Source organism: Argiope bruennichi, chromosome 4, assembly GCF_947563725.1.
Source record: "Argiope bruennichi chromosome 4, qqArgBrue1.1, whole genome shotgun sequence".
NCBI classification, from domain to species: Eukaryota; Metazoa; Arthropoda; class Arachnida; order Araneae; family Araneidae; genus Argiope; species Argiope bruennichi.
The window spans coordinates 142,359,896-142,381,223 of NC_079154.1; the positions used below are offsets into that span (position 1 = coordinate 142,359,896).

Sequence of the window (21,328 nt, forward strand, 5' to 3'; positions counted from 1 at the left end):
TTAGCTTTTATCAATGTGTTGCCATCACACTGGTAAAAGCGCAAATTAAAAAATAAGTTAACTGTTACTGAAAATTAAGTTTTAAAAAATCTAATATTTATCTCGTGTCCGTATGAAATGAACTAAATATAAAATATATTTTCTTTTTCAAAAAAACGCAAAAAAGATTTCTATGATCTCTTACGATACATGTATTATTAATTTAATAATACACTTTATTTAATGTAAACATGGTTTATTATATATCCTATCGGTTTATTATATATCCTATCGGTTTATTATATATCCTATCATTTCAAGCCCAACGGCTAATTTGTAAACCTTTAATAATAGAAATGCATGAAGCAAAATGATCTAATTGAAGGAAATGATTCTATTATATGTAATTTGAGTCTATATATACTCTAATAAATGACGAATGTTAAATTTTGACATAGATCCTCTGCTCTGTGAATCCTATTTATCAAAATATTCTTGAGACACCAATATCTTAAATAAAAGGTGTTGCACTGCACTCAACTAAATCAGTCTTTAAAACTGATTTATAAACATTTGAATATACTAGTCAATAAAAACGGGCGATTTTAGACCACTTCGCCTACTTTTCAAAGATGTTACTCTAATCAGCACCCAGGATTTCTCAAGACTGTTTGGCCTAAGATTATGAAAATGATGACTGTTCTAAACTATGCAATTCAAAACTTCATAAATTTATCGTATATCATAGCAGAAGATAGAAACGTTCCTTTTCTTATTTAATAGTAGCAGTGTCAAGAATGTTTCTCAGAATTGATTCCTTAGGATCAAAGGACTGCATAAAATTTAGACAAAAACAAGATAAAATGTTGTTATGAACGTCACTTAAATCCTTTTGAAGGTAAAACCAAAAACTGAATTTTATGATGGATATGAGAAATTTTTGTAGAATAATTCTTAAGATACCACATAAATTATGAAATTTATTCTGTAGTGCACGTAAGACTTAAATGCTGAACGATTCTGTTTTCAGTACTCATATTTTAAAAAAATACTTGGTTGCAGTAAAAAATGTTTTTTATATTGATTTCAGTTTAATCATTTCCACTTTAATTTAAAGCTGAAATGTTACGGTTGCTGACAGAAAATGAGAGAGATACATAGTACACTATGGCTGAAGACCTTTTTAATAGTGTGAGTGAATTATATGACTTTCAAATTTTGAAGTTTAAAATATTTTGATGAAAAAGCTATTAAAGACAAGTTACATAAAATATTTTTATTTTAACGAGTATATTATATTTTAACTTGTAATATCTGTATTTTAACTTGAAATTTTAACGAGTTAAGATTGACGAACCGGCTGGTCACCAAAGGCGGCTAGTTACAAAATAAAAGTGGAAGAGAAAATCCTACTACGAAGTCAATGACGTAAAAGTAAGAAACTGAATGTCCTGATGGATGAATTTGAATTCTATCTTAACATTTCGAAACGTTGTATCAAATCATTTGTGTATTAGATTGAATTTTAAAATGTTATTAAAATTAAGAGAAAAATAGAATGGAAATGAAATGGATGTCATTAAAAAGATAAAAGACCGTTTTTCTAAGACAATTGGAAATGAACGTTCATTTCTATAGTTAAATCATAACGATTATCTGTCTACAGTCTGTAAAGCTTATTTTTGTGTTCGATATATATATATATATATATATATATATATATATATATATATATATATATATATATATATATATATATATATCTTCCATTCTCTGATAAAATAGACTTTTTAGAGAAATCCGCGAACACTTCTCAATTCAATGCAGCTTCAAAAACATCCAGTGAAGAATGCACGAAATTCGCACGATGTTTACTTAAGACTACCGCCATTCGACAATAAGACGATTTTCGCGACATTTTAAGTAGAGAGAGGTGGAATAAAGAAATGGACTCTCGGAAGTTCGTCTCCTCCGACGGGATCGACGCAGTCAATGAGAACTGAAGCGATCAGTGCTCAGACGAATAACGTAGAACGTAACGTATCTCAGAAGTGTTTTATTGCCCCAGAACATTTTACTAAAGTTATAACTAAAAATTTTAATTGCAGAAAAAAAATCGATTATCAATGATCTTTGAATCTAAATGACTGAAATACGTAAATGACTCTGACATTCACCAGGCATATTTCCAGGGCATTTAAATGAGGCGTTTACTCCGAATACTGTCAGTGATCATACTCGATTTTAAAATAATAAAACACATCATAAGCACAAGATTAAAGACTTTGAATCATAATCTCTGCACGGTGGCAAAGTCTCGATTTCAGAACTGGGGAGGAACCGGACTGAGTCGGTAAAAACAAGCGCGAGTGTGACTAACGCATGGATTCTATTGCAGGTCTCATCGTCTAATCGCACTCCAAGAGAATATCCCCCAAACAGCTTCCATGGAACAGCTTTTGAAATCTGTTATGTGTTACTTACACCCGACAGATGCGGCGCTATTAAACATGAAATGATTTCCAAATGAAATAATTGACTGTACATTACACTGTACTGTACATTGACTGTACATCAATACATTTTCATTACTAATATTTCAGTCATTTTGAAAACAATGTGAAATATTTATTACGTAATATGGAAAGTGACATAATAAATACATATAATGAACGTCGTAGCAAGAAATTAAAATATATATATCTAATACTAGTCGCCTTTAGCGACCAGCCGGGGATATCATTATATATTTCATCTCATTAAATAGTTTAGACATAACTTCATGACCCTGATACTCTTTCATTTGTCAAATATTAAAAGCGCGTTCTCGTATTTCCTGTCCGTCGTGTGCGTCGGCCATTCCCGTGAAAAACGAAAATGCCCAATTCGTCCGTCCTCTAAATTTTGCGGCAATGTCACTTCATTTCGCTTTCTTATTCGTCTAGTCAATTAATTTAGTCAAACCTAGAGAGTGGCAATATAAATATATGTTCACAATATGTAATATAAATGTAGCCATTTTTATTTATGAATTTTAATCTCCAGTGGCTTTCGAAAACACCTAATCACTCAGAACAATGATGGAGCATTATTCAGTATCAATAAAGTTAAATAAATCTTATTGAATATCTCTCTTTTTCATGTTTTAAATGAATACAGCGCAAAATATTATTACAAATATCCTAGACACGGCTCAACAGAAACTATTCCTTTAGAATAAACGAAATTTAAAACAAATTCAAAAATAGGCATCAAACTTAATCAAGGGTGAAAATAGGCTTAACTATTATCTTATAAAATTAAATTTTGCATTATTTAAAAATTTTAAAAAATTGCCTTTTCAGTGATATCAATTTTATCTCTGCCTATCGTTTTCTTTATTTTTAATAATTTTTTTTAAACGCAACACGTAATACATGCAACAATTTTTAAGGTAATGGTGAAATTCAAACTCATTCAACAAAATATTTAATGGCGTGCTTCCGCCAATATTAAAATTAAGGTTAAAAAATTCTTATTCGGACATTATTTCCGCAGTAGTATTTTCAGTTCCGATTTCATTTCGTACACTTTTTAATTTGTGTGCGTTATAATTTGTTATGATTTTTTCAGTGAAATTCATGTTTTTGTTTTTAGCAAACCACAAAGTAAAATTTATGCATGCTAGAATAATATTTAACAGCCAAAAAAGTCAAAAACCTGGGTGAACAAGTGGGTCGACAAAGACGGCTAGTATTTAATTGTTGCTTGAAAACTTTCTCTAAAGCCCCCCTTATGCTTCTTGATACTCGTAAGCAAAATTTGAATCGAATCTATTCAGATTCCTATAAAGTGTGCGCATAATTAGCATTTCAATTTGACTTGCGTAGAAATTTTAATATTTAAGGACTTAAAAATATTAAGAACAATAAATCAAGAGGATCCCTTGATGGAGCGAATCTTAAAAGAATCTGACGAATATAGCTGCATCTTGACAAGCAAGCAATAATATTCAGCTGGAATGAATGCAAACAATTATAGGGCGATTGTTTTTAGAAAATAACATCATTACAATTTGGTTTTAGAAAGGTTATTGCAAATTGCATTTTGTGTAATAAATTCAGAAAATTGATTTATCACTCATAGCGTATTTTCCATTAATGTTAAATATTAAAGCTTCTCTCTAAAAAAAAAAAAAAAAACAGAATAGATAGTGATATTTGCATATATTGTTATATAACTACTATACATTGTAACAATCATTTTTAGCAACTGTATGCTATACAAAGCATATTATATAATTACTTTATATTCTAAACTATATAATTTAATTATATGTTTCATAATTAAGCTATATTGTTATTATACAATTTTGTATTGGAATATTTAAAATATAATGTCAACCGATTCATGGGGAGGGAAGTGCAGCTTCTGTGAGTCAAAAGACTGGAGCACCAGGAGGTAGAAGACTGTCTCAGCTCCTTCGCCTGCAGATTTTAGCTGGGCAGAGTGGAATGGCCTTCACGCCTTGGGTGACCCTACCAGGAGCAAGCTCCCGACGTACTTCACCCATTCCGCCCAGGGACACCCTCCCGCCACGATGAGGCAATCTGTAGGACTTGGGAGGAAAATAATTATCAGAACCTTTGGATTCTTACTGATAGCCGCAGCTCAATGGAACACAGCTGGACCTATGTTGGAGATAAAGCAAGTTTGTCTATTATTCAGAAGTTGAAGCTGATTTCACTCCAACACGATATTCATTTCCAGTGGATCCCATGTGGATCTACTTGGTAACGAAATAGCAGACAGGCTTGCAAAGAAAGGAAGCAGCCCAGCGACTTCCTCTTCTGCTGAGCTCACATACTTAGAACTGTTCTCTCAGGCGAAATTCCTAAATAAGAAGAATTGGATGGTTCCCCCTTCTCATGATTGGTATAGAGCTAATAAGCCGGACCAGTCCTTAATTCTTCCTTGTGATAGAAAAACCAACACTTGCCTGTCGCGCCTTGCCAGTGGCCACCTTAAATATCTTTTCTTTTCTCAGAGTGAAAAATTTTATCCTCCTTGCCCGAAATGCTGCCAACATCAGGCCTCTGCTGAACATATTCTGGACTGTTTAGGACTTCATTGGGGAGAAATTTATTCTTCTCCCTTCCTCCTTTTTGACTTTCTTCTTGTCAACGGATTTTTGGTTTTGGTCTGACTCAGTCAGACAATGGAGATTAGAAACAACAACAAAATATAATGACACCATAAAAAATTAAATCTACTTTGGGGAATTTAATAAATTTAAAGCAAGCTATTAAGCATATGGGGCTAAAAAGGAAAGTTGGAAAATAAAGAATTTTGAAACCACTGTTAGAAAAGTTGGTTTTTAAATAAGTCCAGAAAAAGAGTGATCTAATTTCACAGTATTAGAGGATATTGAAAATCGACAAATATTTAAATGCTTTTTATATTAAATTTTTATTAACAAACAGATGATCAGCATTCTCACGTAATAAAATGTTGTTTCGATATTTGTATTCGTCCGCACAGCATAAATACTATTTATTATTGACATCGTGACTGCTACAAAGACATTTTAAATTTTTGTGTTCTCTGACATTGTTCTTATTTTAAAGTATTCCACGCGCATTATGTTTTCAATGACAGTTCTTAATTTCCTCTCTTATTGTTTAAAAATATACTTATAGAATTTTGAATAAATAAATCATTTTTGAATATAATTTTTTACGATGCATTATTGTTCCAGATTTTAAAGGAACAATGAAATAATTTTACACTTGAAATAAAGAATGTCATTTCAACGACATGCCAAATATTAAGAATTAAATTATTAATTAAAAAACCCTGGAAAAATAGTTATAGGGTATATTTTAAATTGCATAAAATAATCAAAAAAGTTAAAATATTTTTAGATGTTTTATAAGTTTCTGATATTAAGGAAATGCTAAAAGTTACCGGCGAATTGCGCTAGGATTTTTTTTTTTTTGTATTTTAAGAATGATACAATAAAATTGTTATGGAAACTTCTGATCAATGCTTTAAGAACTGAGAAATTTTATTTTGAATAAAATTTTGCCCTTAAAACCTTTTATTTGTATTTCATTTTTTATTACATAATAGCCTAAATAGAAAAAAAAAAAAAAAAAAAAAAAAAAACGGGCAATTTGTAATAGTAAAAAGGTATTGTAAAAAAATTCCCGGGAAGGAAAATTGAATTATTAACAAAGAAAGATATCAATAAGATAATTATATTATATTGCAATCAACAAGCATTTATGGATTTTGTTCAAAATAAGAAATATAAATAAAATGAGGAGAAAAATCTTATCCTTATTGCAATCGAAATTCAAAAACGGCAGGAAATTGTAAACGCGAAAGCGCGTTTAATTAGATATTTTTGTAATTTTTCACTTCTATTGTCCTGAATCTTGGAGCTTAATATTTACTTTAAGCTTACATTTCTTCTAGTGATTAAGATTCCTTAACGGGGAACTTGAAGCGTGAAAGAGGAGTGCAGCTTAACAAAGACATAGAAAGAAAAAGAAAAATGTGGCAAAAAAAAATGAAAATATGTTATTGACAATTTTTTAAAAACGCAATTCTGCTATAAAATCCTTGAAAGTGTTCTATAAGACTTGAAAATGACATGTCGATTTTTCTTCCAGGAATAGACAGAGGTTTGACTGTAGTTTTTGACTTTTTTTTCATTTTCTCTAATGTTCATTTTGAGTTTTATTTTCGATAACATTGTTATTTTGTTATCGACAGTGTTAAAGTTTTAGGACAAAGTGAACGAATAGCTTATTTTATTCTGAACGTTGTAATTTTTTAATGCTCTAATTCGCTAAGCAGCGAGGCTGAAAATATTTTTGTAACTTTTCAAATTTATCAAATTCTAGCAGCATTTTAGCCTAAATATTAATCAACTAATACGTAAAATCAATCAATATTGAAGAAATTTCATTGATTGTTGATAAAATTGAGTGATTATGTTTAGCACTAATAAATGCAGCGTTTTACAATATCTTTTTTTTTTTTTTTTTTTTTTTTTTCGAAAAAAGAAATCAGTTAATATTGTTCCCAAGAATATTTTTCTCGGAAAATGGCAGCATCGATTTGTCATCACTCACCTCTTACAAAAAGTTGAATATGTAGAGAGAGATACAATTTTTGTGGAAGCATTGATAAATGTACCACTTACTTAAATGTGAATTCGAGACTGTCTTGATCATAAAAATAATTTATTGACAACTAGCCACCTTTGACGACCAGCTTGTTCTTCCATTGACTTTCTTAAAATGTTAAACAATTAATATGGAATGTATTCTTTTTAAATTTCATCTTATTACTAAGTACGACTGAAAGAGAGGACTTCAACTAAACCAGTGGGCCATAAATTACTGTGGCAGTGAATTAAGAAAAGTATATGGTATGGAATAACAATGAAAATGAAGATCCTATTTCAAAGTTGAAGTAGAAACAAAACAAAAATTTAAAAATTAATTTTAACCTTGGCGATTGAGTGTTTTGATGGATGAGTTCGAATTTCATCACAGCATTAAAAACAGACTGTGTACCAAATTGTAAAAAAATTATTAAAATTGAAGAAAAAATTGCACTGAAATGAAATTTATATAATTAAATAGATAATTTTTTGTGTTTTTCGATAATGTAAAAATTATTTCTGTGAGATAATAGTCTGGAAATTATGAACATCAATTTTCATAGCCAAGCCATAGTGATTATACATCTGGAAACGATTAAGATAATTTTCGCTCAAGATTAATCTTTGACTCCTACTTCTATAATCTTGATTTCTTTACTTATTGTTTCCTCTGATTGAATGGAGATTTTAAGATGGCAACTTTTCTGCCATGAACTTACAATAATATTTTGCAGCTCCATTAGCTAGCTAAGCGAAGTTTGAATGAAATGCAATCGTAAAAACATTCAGTGAGGATTCTGAAATGTTCAATTGATGTTTTATTTCTATTTGGCAGTTACTTTTCAACAATAAGCAATAAGAGCGATTTCTATGCCACATATATTAGCGCTTTATACAGATACATTGTATTGCTGTTAAATTTTGAAAATCTTCCACTCGCGAGCAGGCTGAGCTTATTCTCTCCATTGTGCAATAATGCAATAGCTCAAAAATAATTTAAATAAAAAATATTTTTAGAATGAAACAGGAATAAGAGATCCAGACGTCCCCTGTTTCGCTTTTCTCTTCTTGCTCCATCATTTCAAAAAAATCTTCCAGCAACTTGAGAAAGTTTCCATAATTGCAACGTTTCAACTAAACAAACTGTGTTCAGATTCACATCCCCCAGCTGATTTTCAACAAATTGCTCAGGATAGAAAACAAATTTATCGTATACCGAGCCTGTTGCCCGGTGAATTTTGTGGAAGACGGTGCGCACTGATGTTGTCCCTCAGTCAGTCACAAATCGAGAGCGAATCTCCTATCGGAAAACGCGGTCGAATTTGAAATTGAATAAATTAAAAGCTATGAGGCATCTTGATGGAGATGTGATTTTCTGAAGCAGACAGTTTTAATACTATGCATGCACACGCGATAATTCTATGCATCTATTATCATGTGATATCTCTGACGAAACAATACTGAAATTACCATAGCAAGCCCTTCTGTCATCCACATCAAAAAAGCTGTAATGAAATGTTCCTCCTCTCATGTTCCCGATTTGAAAAGTGTAACTTTAAAAAAAAGCAGCTAAACGTGTTATTTGTTTATTTTTTTGTTATTTTTCTTTTTTGCGTGCTCAGATTCTTTAAATAACTTTCACTCTAAATGATATCATATTCGTTTATGACAATAATTAAACAAATAGACACTAAAATAGAAATCCTTTGTTCTAAAAATATTTAGTAAGAATAATGATTTGCCATGAATTTCTAATATTTCTCAAAATTAGAAAAGGATGAATAATTGAAGACATTAATTAAAAAATTTTTTTAATAAATTAAAAAATCTGGTTTTCAGCTCTTAAAACATCCGCATTAATTGTCCAAATTCTAAGCAAAACGTTAAAGAGGAAACTGAAATTACTTCGCAGTACGCATCTGCAGAATCCATTTCAAAGTTTCTTTTGTTTATGGATCTTGCATTTAATAATGTGAACGTTAAAAAACAACAACCCTTGTTTATTAAATTTCTTAGAAGATGGCTTAAGGAACAAGATATTAATTCGGGTCCATTTATCCAAGCTTTTTAACGTAAAACTTATTTTAAGGAAGTCAGAATAAGTTATAGTGATAAAAAGAGGCATAACCTTTAAAGATGAATTTCAATAAACGTTTTCGATACAATCGTCGTATTCATTCCGGCTGAATAAAATATCTATTCCTATGGTGAATGAATGAATTGTGTCAAACATTGCACCCATTTCAGTTATATGAATTTCCAAAATTTATTTATTTTTTTAATGCAGAGCCAAGCATTTTAATTATTTATTTAGAAAATTTCAGATGGATTTTTTTTTTTTTGCACCACAATGTGCCACCTCAAAGGTAAAATAAAATGAGTTGAAACTGTCACCGATGAAAATATCTTTTTAATTCTATAGCGATGACTAAACTGATAAAAGGTACCATTATACAGGATGCCAAAAAAGAAGTGTATGCCTTTATCCTTTTAAATATTGCATCAAATCATATACTTCCAGTTCTAAAGCAAACGGTTTGGCTTAAATTGAAACAAAAATCAAAGATCATTTCAAGGAAATGTCAAAAGACGAGTTCGAGGAACAGAAAGAAAGAAAGAAGCGTCAGTCTTCACTAAATCCTATTTTTATAGGAAAAATCGCGGAAAACCAGCCTAAGGTGTTAATGGCACGAAGAGAAAATCATTTGTATTTATGTCTGAAAGAGAGGTGGGAAAAGGCCTGCATTACAGTTTCCTACTTTATAGAAGAGACATTTTTTAATGCTAATCTATAGGATACCGACTGTCCTATTAATCAAAGGATGCAATATATATATTGTAATCGAAAAAAAAAAAAAATTAAAATTCGATATTTTGAAGCATCTACACGTTCCAGATCCGAAAAAAGTATTTTTGGAATAATGTTCTGCACAGTCGTGAGCATGACAACTCTTTGAATTAGACGGATGGAATTTTATATATTCGTAGATTTTTATCAGGACAGACAGACATCCATTCCAAGAAATTCTGCCTGTCCGGCTGCTTGAATATTAGTTGACACGATAATAACAAAACAACACATACCTAAATTAATAAAATTGGGTGCAAAGATTTAATATCAAAAGTGTAGATATGTTTCAATTTTGAAACAAAATAAAGCCAGGCATGAACCGTTTGTCGGTCTGTTTTTTTCACAAACATGTCAACACGATAACTGAAAAACGCAATGGTTTAAAAATATGAAATTTAGTGTGTGATTTCGTGACTACAAATGTAGATCTACTTCTCATTTTGGTTTCAATCCGTTTGGAAAAAGATGTCCAAAATGCACATTCGGTGTTCTGATTATTGGGCATTAACAGCAATTCATCGCAAAAAACCGCCAAAGATTGCACTCTAACAGCCTTTTTCATATCCATTCTTTGCCAGAGGTTTCCGGTTAAAAATGCACATTTTTTCGAGTCTATGAGAAAATTCCCGCTCATTTGTTGTTCTCTCTCTTTTTCACAAATCCTCTCTTCATTTCTCTTCTTCTTGTCCGTTATTATTTGGATCTGCTTCACATTGCCCCGATGGAAATTCCTCTCTTTTAATATAATCTTGTTTTCTTTTATTAGAAATCGTTCATCGGAAAAAGATCGTTGATCATTTTTAAAATACAATAGGGGTCATTATAATTAAAAATGTGCTTATCATTTATGGTTATCACTTATTTGCTTATAATGTACGGCTTTTGGTTTTAATTCTCCTGGATATTAAAATTTAGAGTAAGCTAGAAATGAAGTAAAAACTTTCAGGTATTAGTTGCGAGTAATATTTTATTGAAAGGTGTGCTAATATTAAAGCGATTAAAGATATTTTAATACATTTAATATTGCAATTAAATTTAAGAGAACAGATAATAATTAAAGTATTTATTTAGTAGAGTGATAATAAAATTTTTAATTTTAAAATGATATTTTATCTTTTGTAATTCATTTTTTGTATTGTAATGGGGGCCATTGTAAAAAAAAAAAACTTTGGAAGCCAACGAGAAAATTGGAGTATATTTTACGATGTATTTTGAAGTATATGATTAAAATAAAAAATAAAGCGAATCCGAAGATTTTAAAAATGAATCATTCAAATTCAAAGTATAAGTAAAATCAGAGATTAACAATTTTTAGTTCGAGATGTCATAGTGCAGGAAACTAAACACGTGGCCCACTATCCATTTAGTACTGTAGATAGTGAGGACGTGGACTGAGATGTTCAGACTTCGGTAAATTCGAGGTAAACCTCTGACAATGAAATGAAAACTAAATGTGGAAATCGTGTAAAAATAAAAATTAAAATTAAAAAATTAAAGAACGGGATTTTAATTCATTGAATGCAACAAACAATGCAAAATAATTTCTATGATCACAACCTTTCTCAAAACAGAACATCCATTATTAAGGCGCATCATTTGCTTCTAATTAAAAGAATAAACATTCTTTTAATAACTTTTTTGTTCAAGTGGTATAACTTAGATTTTTTAATGGTAAACTTTCAGACATCACAAATCTCATGCTAGCTTTAGTTATTTTGAAGGTTTTAAGTAAAATGAATATAATTTACTTACGGTTGCTGGTTAAAAGTTATATCAAATCACGTTCCCGTGTGAGACCCATTAAGTCACCCGATGCTTCCTAATCATAAAAGTTTCAACGCAGAATTTTTATGAATTTCAACGTCTCAGGTTCCTTTGGGGAAAAAAACGCATTTGGAATTTTTTCTGCTCCTCTTCCTGTGCATGCGCACATAGCAGCCGCAAAAAGCATTGCGCTACATGAACGCATGAGTACTTGCACCAATGGAATGAACTTTGTTTTTCATTTTCAGTGTACTTAGGAACTTCATAAAAATACCAAAGTGACAGAGATTTTCTTTCTTATTTTTTTGGTCATCTACGTTGCTAAACATACAAAACGTGCATATGTTTAAAGAAAAAAAATATATTTTTAGTCATTTTATATATTTGCTCGTATGCTATTACACCCATTGATCATTTATTTGCGTGCAAGTCAACACACCTACGAATAATAATGCCCCTTTAAAGGAGTGAAAAGTACAGATATCTAACATTTCACGACAATCAAACTATCATAGGGAATGAGCATAGAATACTTTCTAAATATTAAATAGACATTAAGTGTGGTTTTTTTTAATACGAGATTCAGAGTTCTTTCGTGGAAACTATAAAAAATGAAGAGCAACAAATAGTCAGTGGGAAAAAAATTGAGTGCATTTATAGCAATTTCATGGATGCTCGTCGATTACGCTTCATTCAACAATACTTAGGCATAATCCTTTTACTTTCTAGTATAGAGAAAGTATTGTAATTGTGAAAAAATTCGAACCCGAGATTTGGACGAATTTCCAGATGTTAGACTTCCCTCAGTTCAAAAGATCTCATTTTTGGAAAATGTCATTGCTTGCCTGTGACTAAGATAACTGAAAAACTCTTTGTACTAGACAAATGAAATGTGATGTATGGCTTTTATTCGGATTTTGAGCAAAATCTATTCAGAAGTCTGTATGACCGCCTGTTCGAATATAAGTTAACGTGATAACTACAAAACAGAGAGAGCTAGATGGATAAAATTCGGTACAACGATTTTGCATCTATAACGTAGGCACTTATCAAATTTTGGGCCAAATCCTATAAAGAGTCGACTGTCTGCCGCTCGGAAACACGTTTGCGATAGCTCAAAAACGCAATGCCCCGAATGCATCAAATTTAGCATGTGACTGCAGTTGTAATTCTGTATCAAATTTTCGTTTCACAACAACGGTTCTAAAACAGAAATTTTCGTACTCTATTCACTTCAGGCCAGGAATAAATCGCCAAGGATCACGCGACAGACTTAATAAAAACTTGAAATTCCGAAAATGAAATAAATTTAATAAATAACTAAAAAATTTCGACAAAACGCAATATTAAGAAAAATTTGACAAATTGAATTTGAGACTTTTTTCAAATCAACTTCTTCAGTTCAGCGTCATGTTAAGATAAATAATTCAAAAATGAAAAGGAATAAAATAATTTCTTTTTGTCCTCGAAAGTTCAAGGTCAGTCAAGGTGAATTTATGTATTCATAAATTCAACTGAGCCAAAATAATTTTTAAGTGATATATTAAACGAACGTTTTGAAAACACGTCCTTTTTCTTTTTCATTCATTTTATATATTGCGATCGTCATTCAATCAATTCACAAGCCGTCAATGTGTTCAGATATTTTTCATGAAAGCTCTCCCAACTCAAAATCGATAACTCATACAAAACATCAAAAAAAAAAAAAAAAAAAATGCTTCAGTTTTTTTAAAAATTTTAGCTAGTTCTCCAATAGAACTGTTTGATGTCTCATTCATTTTTGCCTATACTGAAAGGCTCTCACCAAAATAATACCATAACCCTTCGGAGTCAAATAAAAACGTTAAATCTTGCCAAAACTTTATAAAAATCTATGTTATAAATTATATGCTAAAATCGTATTCAAATTTTTACAGTAAAGATTGTAAATGAATATATTCTTTGACTTTAAATAATAAATATCCTGCCCATCCCAGGTCTGCTCCATTGTTTATTTCCAATTTAAAAAAAATATTTCCATCAATTAATAAAAATTTCCGTAAAATTGATTTTAATATTTTAAAAAAAGTTTTGGATTCAACTTAAGAAATGTTTTCCAAAGAGCTGAGAATAAACATTTTAGATAGAAAATATTGAAAACAACGCTTAAAGCAGTTAAATAGGTCTTAAATATACAGTAAAAATAGTTTAAAATGAGTCGTAAAGTGGTAATTATTTGAAATGACGAAGATTTATGATGAAAATGAGTCGAAGTAGAACTATTTGTTATCTACGTATGAAAGAGTAATTTCATGATCAATTTTTGAAATTCGAAATGAAATTCTTTGTGCTACTATATTATATAACTGATAATTCTTAAGTTCTTATAGGCAAAGAATACTGGTAAAAGCAAATATTATTGATGTATTAACCTGTATTAAATTATTTGATTTTGAGAAAATTGTTGTAACGAGCATCTTAATAATTAATTTTTTTACCATGTAATGAGAAAATTTTATTTTTAAAAATGAATGGTATTTTTAATATAACTCCCTACATTCGATTTATCAACTTAGAATAATAAAATTGAATTCTTTAATACTTTTATATTACATTGTAATTTAGGATATTCTTTTTATCATCAAAATATTTTACGTATAAAAATAGTTAATTAATTATTTAAGCTAACTTTTAAAGCTTTGATCTTATCATTTTAAATGTTCAGAAGGAAAAACAATTATTAAATTTAATAATATATGAAAGAAAATATTTTAGGGGAAAACGATAGATAAAAAAACAAAACTAAATAAGAATTTGAAGCTAACAAATACGTGTACAGAATTAAAAACAATATGAAATCTTACTTACTCAATAAATCATAAAGACTATTACAGGTAGCTCCGGCACTACTCTCCCTTTTTACACCGATATTCCACGAGCACGATTTCGTTTTCGTCAAACTGTGCACTCGACCGCTCTACCAAATAATGAACAATCAGAACCATTCAGAGCAGATGGTCGATGGTGGCTCCATCTGGATGCCGAAAGTGGCATCGCTTGGACTAAACGACAGTCAGCAGTTTGTTGTTCTTTCTTCCCTATTCAAGATCCTAAATTTATTTATTTATTTCTCTTCTTTCATCCTAGTCGAAGAAAAGTGTTCTTTGAATGACCTGGTTACTTTTCAAGTACTTGAGAAAGGGATGAGGAAAACAAGAAGTGATTTATCATCGATTTTTATAAGGTTATCGCTATTTTTACGGCACAAATTTTGATGGCGTGTTTTTGCACGAAAATAGGCAGTTCGAAAATTTGATTTTTGTCTGGGAAAAATGTTTGACATTCTCCGAAAAATAATAACTAAACAGGTTCATGTTTTCACGACTGATCCAAGTGAGGAAGGAAAGTTGTTACGTTTTAACCATTGTTACGTTTTAACCGATGCGAGTGAATCTCACACTTTAAGCTCCAGCAAATGAAAAAATATGTGATTTAAAAGAGCTTTCTTTTGAAGTATTTCGAAGTCAACATTAAAAAAACGAAAAATAATATAATTCATCGCTTAATATTTTCGAATATGAATAAATAAAAAACAGCTGTGGAATGAATGAGAAATCTGACCTCTGCAAGAAATACGGCGTAAGTTTTTGCTGATTACAAAAATTTATTGTAAAAAAACCTTCAACATTTAGAAACATGTTTTACTTACAAAAATTGTAAATACCAAATTAAAATTTATACTACGACCAATTAATTTACTAATTTCTGTGATTCGTAGAATGTCAAGATAATGTCATTTTAATTCATGTCATCCAACATTTGTTTAGGAGAGTATAACATAGAGCATCTTTATTTTTAAGGTTTGAACATCATGAAAATTGAAACGGCAAAAATTCCTTACTTGATATAATCGAAAGGCGGCAGTTAAGAGAAATTATATCAGATAATCATAGAGTTCGTCTTTCAATATCCAACAAAATTTTCGTCCGGGAACCAATGAACGCGCACTTCTATTTTCTGATATACGAAGTACTTGAATAGTAAATAGTGCAGTCATCTAAAAATTTGAACCCGAGATTTTGATGACTCCCCACGTTTCAGATCGTCCCGAATTCGAAATACTAATTTTTGGAATAAAGTCAGCCTGGAGCATGATATATCTAAAAGGTTTGAGGTAGACGGATGAAATTTGGTATACGGTCTTCATAACACATTTGTAGATTTTGAACGAAATCCAGTCAAAGAAAATCTATCTGTCCGAACTACAGCTTGGTTTACAGTTTTAACATCTAAGGTCCAGACGCTAAAACTGTTAACCAAATTTCTCCATCTAAGGAGTAGAAATGCCATCAAAAACATAACTTGTAAAAAAAACCAAGTGTCGCAACTCAGTTCTTCTATCGTATAAAGTTGTGAAATCCATGTAATACCAAGTCGGTCAATTTATCCAGTCCCTACTTAAGGGTCCTTCTGTCTTAGGTTATTACGTAATTAGCTAACCTAACAACATCTTATAGTGACCATATCAATATTGAAAATCTTTTATGGTTAAAATAAATAGATTGACTTGTCAATCGCACTAAACAATCTAATTTAATATAATATGTTAATGTAAAGATACATTGTGTTTTCATGCGATGTCCAAGTCAATCTTTTTATTTAAACAATAAAAGATTTTTAATATTAACATGGTCACTATAAGATGTTGTTAGGTTAGCTAATTACGTAATAACTTAAGACAGAAGGACCCTTAAGTAGGGACTGAATAAATTGACCGACTTGGTATTACATGGATTTCACAACTTTTTACGATAGTAGAACTGAGTTGCGAGACTTGGTTTTTTTTACAAGTTATGTTTTTGATGGCATCTCATTTCTTTTTGTAGATAGACCTTTTCTTATTTTTGTATGTAGTCTTCCTCTTTTTCTTTTCCGGTACTACTTCTTGAGCTTCAGCTACAGTTTTTCTCAAAGCCCACTCCCTGTCCCTATGGGTATTTCTCGTAAGCTTTGATGTTGCAATTTTTGACAAGTCTGGACGGTAAATGCTTCTTAGTCTGTTGTATTCACAAATTGAGGATTCCTGCGCTTTCATACTTCCAAAGTCGACATTAATTAGATGTAGGCCATCCAGACTTTTAACTCTCGAAAATGCCACATAAGCTTGACCGGATGTGAATACTGCTGAACCGATATCCACCAGTGCATTCTTTAGACTTAGGCCCTGACTTTTGCATGACTTTGCATAGACTTAGTCTATATATTGTCAATCCATTCACATTGAATGCAGCTATTCCTGTTGGAGCATTAACTGCCACTTTTTTGTTTAAATACGTCTTAACCCAAACTTTCAGAGTTTTTATTAAAAAGCTCTTTCCAGTGCCACCAATTCCACTCACAAAACAGCGTAAAATGTTAACAGCGTTATTATCAGTTGTGTCCATTTTATTTGTGATCATATCGAAGACTCTTTTTTGATCGGCATTAAGTTTTGCGATCCTACTTTGAAGATCAGTTTGCTCTTCTTCTACCAGATTGATTCTCTGAAAGTCACCCATTGCGTTTGCAGCTTCCACAGCTTCAAATTGAATTATTTCAAATTTGATATTGTTACAAACCTGTAATTTTGCTTCCCAGCGCGAATAGTGTCATCATAAGAAAGTCCATTTAACAGTAATCTGTATTGTATGCTGTCGATGCCGAGCCAGTGATCCCAGAGCTTGGTAACAAACTTGGCAACGAATTTACCGCCAAAAGGGATAATACTCGAAACTTCGAAAAATTTATCGATCCGTCCATTATTACACTCATATTTTAGTTTTTCCTTGATTTATACACTAAACACTAACTGTATTCTAAATTTGAAGTTTCTATGTCTGCAAGAAGTGCCTTAGAGTTTTGATGATCGGTCAGTCAGTCAGTGACAAAATTCACAAACTTTGACTAGTTATAATTCTTAAACTACTGGTTCATATGTAATGAAATTTGAAATATACCGTGTTTATATAATGCCTGCTTTGTTAATGAAAATTCAGGCTTCTAGTTTTATCCACAACGAAGTTATAGGGATTCGAAAATGGCCTGAATTGCTTCGAGAAAAGAATGGTACGGCGGCGGCGCTTTTTTTTTTCTCGACTTGGCGGGGGCACTGCCGTGCCCCCAGATCAAATTCGTCAAGCCGTTAACCGTTTGTCGATCTGCTGGCTTCAAAAGTGCAATGACTTAAATATAGGAAATTTAGCATGCGATTTTGAGACTACGAGTATAGTTCTGTGTCAATATTTTGTTTTGATCGGTCGAAAATAAAGCGTCCAGAATACATATTCGTTTCTCACGTATTAATTACATCTCAGCGATTCATTGCGAGAAAATCACTCCCATTGGTTTGGTTTTGAAATGGATCCAAATCATCGGATCCATTTGAATATGAATGGTGGATAGAGTCCCGCGGATCCACGTAACTCATCGATAGCATTTCTTAAAAAAAATAACGTTTGATTCACTGCTTATAATTATTGAAAAATTATGAAATCCAATCAAAGGAAAAAATAAAAGGAAAATTTTTAAGAATGTGTCGATGGAAAAATTATAAAAAATTTACATTACCACTTCCAATGGCCGTTTCATCCATAATCAAGAAAAGACTTTGGGCCCAACTTGCCTTTTTAGTAATGTCAGAACATCCTTATTAAGTTTTCTTTTGCAAAGCTCTGATGTATTTCAGGATTAAAAATTAAATCCTCAATTCTAAATAAAAGAACACATTTAATAAAACCAAGTTTCTGAAAACAAAATCTCGAAAAATTCAATTGCAACGCAAGTGGCTACGATTCCGGAAAAGCGGTCATTTTAAAAGGATCTGTAAAATATTTTCTTTGATATGAAGAAAAATGTCATTTTAAACATTCATAAACAAAAGCAGGTGATCGTGCCATTGTCTACTTTGTTTACATTCCTGTGTGTCGTCACATCCTCCCAAAAGTTCCAAGTAACACCAGCGTAAGGAACTTGAAGCTGGTGAATTGACTGGAATTAGGGATTGCAATACCGGTATACCGGGATACCGAACACCGGTATTTCGAGCCATTTGTACAATTTCGTAATACCGGTATTCACAAGTTTAAATACCGGTTTTTCGGTATTTACTAGAAATTTTTAAAATTTTCTCCACTATATGTTCATAGTAAAATAGTATAATAGTAATAGTATAATAGTATCATAGTAATCGCGAAACATAGTAAAATAGTATACGTTTTTGTTTTCATGTCTCCCTAACGGGCGAAATTGATTAGCTAATTAATGGCTTAATTAATTGCTTAAATCTAAATTAGGGAATCATGGATTATCCCTGAAAGAAAATATTGTAACCATAACGACTGATGGGGCAACAATTATGAAAAAAGTTTAGGAGTAATAGATGTATTATACCAAAAAAATAAAGAACAGAAGAATCCAAATACTGTGGATATAGAAATTTCGGATTCCAATTTTGAAAAGAGTAAGAGTGAGAGTGATATTGACAATGAAGATAATAACAATGTAATTGTTGAAAAAGATATTGCTAATGAGGATGAAATATTAACCTATCAAGAAAAGCTTCCTATAATTTATAAAGTTCGAAAAATTGTTAAGATATTTAAACGTTCCCCTATAAAAAGGATATATTACTAAAATATATACTAACTGAAAATAAAACAGAATATATGTTAATATTAGATTCTAAAACACGTTGGAACAATTTACTCCTAATGATGGAACGATTTTTGAAACTGAGAAATCCAATCCAAAAGCAATAATCGACTTAAACCTGTAAATTAATTTTTCAGACAGTGTATTCGACTTAATATCCAGAACTATATCAGCTCTAATTCCAATAAAACTGACTATTGAGGCATTATGTCTGAGAGATTCTAATTTATTAACAGCTAATGCAACAATAAATTTCATGTTGCAGTCATTGAAAGAACAGTACACATCACTATCTGAAGAATTATATATTACATTGAAAAATCGCATAGAAGATAGGCATACCGAAATAGAAAATGTCTTATGGTATTTACATAATTATAATGATTTTAAAAATGAAAAAGAAGAAAAGAATCGATTTATTTTATTTGAAGATGAGGGATTTAGAGGTAAATATTTGGAAAAAGTATATCGCCCATCGCTAACAGTACCACCAACTAGCGTAGATGCCGAAAGAGCGTTTTCGACAGCTGGTCATTTTTACACAAAATTACTTTTCAGGCTGAATGACAGTACAATTGATGCATTATGTTTTTTAAGATCACATTTCAAAAATTTGTAATAGTACCACAGACTGAATAGTGATATTTACACTTTTTTTGTGATTTAAAGACATTTCTTTACTTTTTTGTGATTATATACTGTTATAATTTATAAGTTATAAATTATTTTTTGTGACATTTACACTCTATAATAAAACTGGCAAATAAAACAAAGAAACACCTGTGTTTTCTTTCTTTTTCTAAAATTTCTAATACCGGTATTAAAACCGGTATCCCGGTATTAAGATTTAAAAAATACCGAATACCGGTATTGAAATTTTGGTATGGTATTGCAATCCCTAACTGGAATACGATTAAACAATTAAGAATAATAATTAAAGCTGGCAATAAACAGGTTCTAACAAATTGGAAGTCACGTGACTCAAAGGAACATAAGTTAAATAAGCATTTCCGCAAGATAATTAATACAATGAACTAAAATAAATTAAATGGATTTTAAATAATTCATTCATTTGTTTTCGGTATTTTTTCCCATTTTATTATCACAGCAGCAAATCTAAAAGTTTTGAAAGTAGTTCAAATTTCGAGTCATAGCATTTTTAACTCTCTGAGATCATGTCAGAGCGATGAATGATTACCGAGGCATTACTATGAATGCATTTTTGCTTAAGCAAAACGCTGTTCTGTTTTAATGAACATCTCGGCTTTGATACAAAATGAAGGTTATTTTAGGAAGAAGAATGAAGGTTCATTTGTTTCCATTGTAAGATGTCATGTACTCTCCATCTAAATCTTTTACCAAACCTTCGCACTGCAATGGCTGCTAGAAAGATAAAGTTTACTTTTTCATAATTAAATGCTTATTTATTTATTTTTATAAAATTAGGACAGTGTTTTGGAGAGAACGTTCAGAGAGTAGAAATGGAGGAGAGGAACGAAAGGAATCGTAAATATTTTCTTCTCCTGATAAAAATTGCTTCGTTTTATGCATGTATTTTATGAGAGCGCCCGCTGCTGAGAAATGTGACTGAAAAAGTGAAGTGGCATTTTGAATAATTTATTGGGAAATCGCTTATCAGATTGCTTTTACAGTGACGCATTTCAACCTTCAACATCTGCTTCAATGCGATTTACTAACTATAGTTTCTTAAAATGAGCTCCTGGGATTTTTTTTTTCATTCTTTTGTTTATTTCTGCGCAATGTAGGGCCATTCTAATGCGTATGTGCATTAGTAGTATGAGCGAATGAATAGGCATCGACTAAAAATAAAGAAAAAAAATAACATAAAACTTTTCACTTTTCTGACTTTCTTTTCTTAATAATATAGCTTATGCGTCGTCTTTGATAAA

General features: G+C 30.9%; 1 protein-coding gene across 1 annotated transcript in view; it reads right to left on the reverse strand.

The window, feature by feature from the left end:
* Positions 1-14,745, reverse strand: part of LOC129967084 (calcium-transporting ATPase sarcoplasmic/endoplasmic reticulum type-like) — an 81,049-nt gene extending 66,304 nt beyond the window's left edge. The window contains exon 1 of the mRNA XM_056081750.1: positions 14,598-14,745. The gene's annotated coding sequence lies outside the window, so the exon portion shown is untranslated. The remainder of the gene's footprint in view (positions 1-14,597) is intronic.
* Between the last annotated feature and the right edge of the window lie 6,583 nt (positions 14,746-21,328).